Below are 5466 nucleotides of genomic sequence, written 5' to 3'. Positions count from 1 at the left end.
AATATATGAGTTTGTTAAATTCATAATATAATATTTATCACTTAAAAAGTTGTCAGTTAATATTTGATCAGTCAAAAAGATTCAAAATCTATCTATTTATATTCATGAATGAAGATAAGTTAGGAATGTTGATCTAGCTATATGACGAGAATTCAAAAAAATATTGAAATCTTCAAATTGCTCCTATAAGAAACGCTTTTTTGTTAATCTTCTCTTTAATACCTAATTTTCTTTAGAACTCTAAGGTAATAACTACCTAAATCCTTGCTCTAAGTGGTAGAGAAGGCACTTGTAAAGGTACCCCAGTGTTCAAGTAAGTATTTAATTCAAAACAATATATACTGTAGTATTAAATAATCATACATCTCTCTTCTGTTCCATCAAAATTGTATTTATAGCGATGTATTTGAGTCTGGTGGACCTTTTGGGTTTAGAGGTTAATAACCTAAATTTTATATCCTAATCTAGGCTGACGTGGATTCTTACTATCTAACTAGGATTAGGGTGATGCGATTCCAATAGCAAAGAATAACTTGGCCTTTCTTGTGGTCGAATACCCCTTCGGGTTATGCACTAGCCGAAGGGATACTCGACTCTCATGACTTCCGAGTAGGTACTTGGCATACATGGCCTATTCAGGGGTAATTGGGCTACTTGGGTCGTGTCTAGGCTGAAGGGGTGCTCGGTTCACTACTACAAGATGCATATTTTATATCGGTTCTTTAAGGTCATTTACATCGGTTCTAAAACCGATGTAGAATAGAGCGATGTAGAAAATGTATACATTTTTATATCGGTTCTGAAAAATCGATGTAGATTTATTCGGTTCTCCTGAAAACCAATGTAGATTGTATTTTTTTTATAAAAAAAAAATATGCTTGTTTCTGGATTCTTTTTTTGTCTATATATATCGGACAAATATTGTCAATCAAGATTAATTTGGCCACCAAATCACGAATCATTTTTGCTGTCTCTGCTGCTATATGGAAAGCATTGTCACCATCATCATCCTCATACAAAGTTACGTTAGAACCTTAATGAAAAGGACATAATGGTGAACCTTCCTTCCAAAAGATAGGGAACATATAAACTGCCAATTATTTCTACCAAGTAAACAAAATTCAAAACTAAAATGTGTTCTCTTATGAGTCAAACATAACCTGCTCACACTTATAATGGTTCATATATAAAATCCAGTGCATAAGGTTCAAATATATAACCTGCTCACAGTAATAAAGTGAATAGTTTGTTACAAAAAGTTAAAGACTAAATTAGGATTATGCATAGTTAATAAATGAAAATTGATGGAAGCAAGAGGCAGCAATCCCCATCCACCTTGGATAGGATATGATAGTTGCTTTAAGACACCAATTAAGACTTTCAGACTTTGAGATTGGAGAGCACAGAGTGTGGACTGTGCTTTAGGTACCTTTATTTACCTCAATATTCGAAATTCTGACCTGGTTGGATCTAAATTCAACTTTAACAATATTAAGATGCCAAAGATACCATGGTTTTACGCTTGCTTGTCATGGCTGATATTTCATATTCCCACTTTTGTTCTGCCTTTTTATTCTGTTGGGACCGGCGCGGGACACCCAGGCACACAGTTTACTTCATGTAAGATACGATGCAACATGCTACCAAGAAAAGAAAATACTACTCCTACCACATTAATGCTTCTTCACCTCATTTTTATGCCTGTCCACTAGTATGCAAAGCTGTCCTCCCATTGTGTGAATCTTGAGCAGATGGATCAGCTCCAGCTGCAAGCAATATCTGCACCAGTTCTCTCCCCTCTATATATTTGGCATGAACAAACAAAATCAGATAATTCATCTATTTCTCAAAAGAGAATAAATAGCAAAAATGATATTAAAATAACCATGTATTTTCTTCTGACATGTCATATTGCTACTTCTCTCTTTTCAATCATCCCTTTCCTTGTCTACCTCTGGAGTCTGGACCTAAATCAGACAAATCTTTATTTTACAATAATAACATAAGTATAGCACTATAACAATCTCGTTTTAGAACCCTCCGTATGCTTTTGTGCAAACAGTATTTTGAAAAGCTCAAGTTTGTGTAAACAACTAAAAAAGTGCATTAGTTGGTGTTTTATGGACTACATGTAGGTCGATCGAACCTTTAAAATATCTAAACCAGCCCTTCCCAGTCGCCACCGTATATGCCATATAAAATCTCTTGAAGATAAAAGTCAATATATTAAAAAGCTCACCAAGTTGATTGAAGAACTACCACCTAAATTATGAGTCCATATATGCCAATACTGTTAGAAACTTAACTGGAAGGAAAAATAGAAACTACCTAGCACAATGCAAACTTCACTATGCATCCTAATCAACTTCCCCTTCATTCAAGGATAAGCTAACTACAGCTGAAGCAACATTTGTAGAAACCTTCTCTGTTCAATTATCAAGCCATTGAATATCTAGTTCAAAAACAAAAGTCTCACTTTCAAGGCAAGATGCAGTTTCTTTAACAAACATATTTTATTATGATAAATGGAAATAAATGAACGTTAAAAAAAAAGTTTGATCAGCAAAACACAAGGAATTAAATGGAAAGGAGAATTAATGAAAGCAACCAATACCACTTAGTCAGGGAAGTCATAAAAAACCCTCGAAATATAGTCTCCTCAAGGAGTGGAGCAAGAACCCCTGTCATGCCCACCAAGCAGGTAGTGCTACAATGAAAATAAACACAATCAGTCCCATACTTGAGAATCTGGGATATCTGACATAGGTAGGAACTTTTGACAATTTTTTTTCATTGATAGGAGAACTGTGATTTAAAATTGAAGTCCACAACTGCAATTTTCACCACAATGTTGTGGTTTAAGATACCCTGCAACTGCAATTTGGCTGCATAAGCCATATTTTACCGCAATTTCTTTAATCAAAGTATAATTGAAGCCATATTTTACCGCAAATTCTTTAATCAAAGTATAACTGAAGTCGCAACTCCAATTTAAAATAAGGGAACAAAATATGTTACCTGAGATTTGAAGATCCAATTAATGGAAGCAAGCGAACAAGAGCGTTAGTCTGTAAAGCAGTTTATAAAAGCATATAAGAGATATCCACAAGGTTATAAATCCATAGAAGACAAATCATAAGTTCCAGATGGATCTACTTCCCTTTTCCATTTAATGAAAAATACTAACAGAATACATGTTACAAATGGACCTACTTCCCATCAAGAGAATTCTGCATACCGCATTCCATGTCTTTGACTTTTTTGGGGGCAGGGGAGGGGATTGTTACTTTCTAGAATACATTGAATAGAATATTTCTCAGATGAAACTTGGCGTTAAATAAAACAACCAGTATAGCTTGATTGATCATTTCAAGAGCCTTATGCCCGTGATTAAACTTTAAATTGTAATTGATTCATATCAAGATAAAGATTTCATAAGAAAAATTAGTTAGTCCTTATAATTAATTTTGAACTAATAAACTCTAAACCTTGTGTATGTTTAACGAAAAGTCTCAGGTATCTTACTCAAGCAAAACTGAAATTAGTTAGTCCAAATAATTAATTTTGAATGATATAACCATATAATTATAATTGTCTTCTATTTTTGCTCTCCCTTCTCTACGTAAGTGAAAATTTGGGGCTCAACAATCAACAATCAATATTACGTGCATATACATAACAAAGCACGACTGTATTGAAATATCAACAAATAATTTTTCTCATAAACACCAGGCATTACTTACTTTACTCTTACCCATTTCAAATGAATCAAATCCATTCACACCTAATGTATTTTCTGTGAGAGTGAAGTGGATCCAGGGAAAGTTTTGATTTGATACAAAGCAATTAACTTAATATCGATATTATTGATGACCAATGAAAAGCCAAAAAAAGAAAAAGGGATACACAGACAGAAGTTTAACTCTCGAGTTTGTCCTAAGTTCTTAATCATACAGAAATCTTTTAGTAATATAACTAAACAAGAAGCAAATAAAATCTGTATATACACTAAACAAAGGAGTGATGGTGCAGAAAGTGAAGTGGAATTAAAGAGTTGCATACCTTAGCGATTTTGATCTCATCCTCAAGCTCGTGAAAGCGATTATTCAACCTTCCGAATTTGTTGATGTTCTGCTAGTCCTCCCATGTCACTTCCGTGTCAGATCCTCCCCCTTTTGAATGACAAAAAATAGATAAGCTTTTCACATGAATTCGTTGAAATAACAAAGTGAAATCACAAGAAGTATTGGCCTATTCTTGTTCTGTTTGCACATAAGAATCAGAGAAGTACACAAATGCTCACATCTGCTACATTAAACTCGCGATCCACGAGTCAGTGCTCGGAGTTCCCCAAATCGGAAACCCTAGCGCCGCTCCTCCGTGTTTCGCTGCCGAGTTCCGCCTCCCCCGCTCCCTCTCCAAGTCCAAGAAAAAAGCCCGCGTCCACACCTTCATCGACCAACTCGGCCTCTGCTCCGCCGCCTCCACCGTCATCGGCGACGAAAGCCACCGCGGCGTCTCCGGCGGCGAACGGCGCCGCCTCCCCATCAGCATCGACATCATCCACGACCCCATCTTCCTCTTCCTGGGCGAACCTACCTCCGGGCTCAACTCCTCCAGATAATCGCTCAGAGCGGAAGCATCATGTCTATCCATCAACCTAACTACAGAATCTTAAGCCTCTCTGACCACTTGCTCTTCCTCTCCAGAGTCGAGGACGCGGAGGAGGTGGTTCAAGAGGAGGAGGCCTCCCGCGAGGAGAACGATTTTGGGTGTGGTTGGAGGCTGACGACGTTGAAAGGGCAGTGTGCCTTTGAAGGTGATATTAGGGTCTCATTTCTACGTATAAAAACTGGATTTCATTTCTACATCCATCAATCATAAACCCGACGTAGAATTTCTCATATTTACATCAATTTTTCTCCTAATGGATATAAATATATTTGTATTTTTTATTTATTTACAAGTTTGTCATCGCGTTTATAATTTACATCGGTTCTACTAATTTACATCGGTTCTAGTAAAACTGATGTAAATATGGCGATGTTAAATAATATTTTTATAGTAGTGGTTGGGTATCGAGTACCTGACTTATGCAAAGACTGAAGGGTTATTTTGATTCCTCAGTACACAGATAATTGAGAGAAAAGATCAAAAGACTGTATTCCTAATAGTTGAGAGGATAAAGTCGAAACTCAAAGATTTCGTAGACATCCCTTAAAAAATAAGACCGTGGAAAGCACACTAGTAGTAGAAGTTAGTCGAAATTGCAATAGAAAGCTAAAATAGTTGAAAAATTAATCATTTAGTGGTCGTATGTTATGCTAAACGATCTAAACTACCATTTTGAAGACTTGTAATATAAATGTGCACCAAATTATAAAAATACATGACCAAATCAATCAAACACATAATTATCTTTTCAATTTATCTTTCTTTCCAGAACATCGCTTTTAAATTTTGTCG

General features: G+C 35.8%; 1 long non-coding RNA gene across 3 annotated transcripts; it reads right to left on the bottom strand.

The window, feature by feature from the left end:
• Window positions 1-1201: 1201 nt before the first annotated feature.
• Window positions 1202-4858, bottom strand: LOC145949732 (uncharacterized). 3 transcript variants are annotated; one of them, XR_014428159.1, is made up of 6 exons: window positions 4304-4858; window positions 4063-4172; window positions 3019-3068; window positions 2615-2707; window positions 1886-1967; window positions 1202-1799 (listed from the first exon to the last, which is right to left on the bottom strand). It is a non-coding gene; the product is annotated as an uncharacterized LOC145949732 (long non-coding RNA). The 3 variants fall into 3 exon arrangements; XR_014428161.1 differs by lacking the exons at window positions 4063-4172; window positions 4304-4858 and adding an exon at window positions 3239-3304; XR_014428160.1 differs by lacking the exons at window positions 4063-4172; window positions 4304-4858 and adding an exon at window positions 3239-3253 and having other exon boundaries at window positions 2615-3068.
• Between the last annotated feature and the right edge of the window lie 608 nt (window positions 4859-5466).

Source organism: Cajanus cajan, chromosome 7, assembly GCF_000230855.2.
Source record: "Cajanus cajan strain Asha chromosome 7, NIPB_CcT2T_4, whole genome shotgun sequence".
NCBI classification, from domain to species: domain Eukaryota; kingdom Viridiplantae; phylum Streptophyta; class Magnoliopsida; order Fabales; family Fabaceae; genus Cajanus; species Cajanus cajan.
This window is presented reverse-complemented; position numbering and strand designations above follow the sequence as displayed.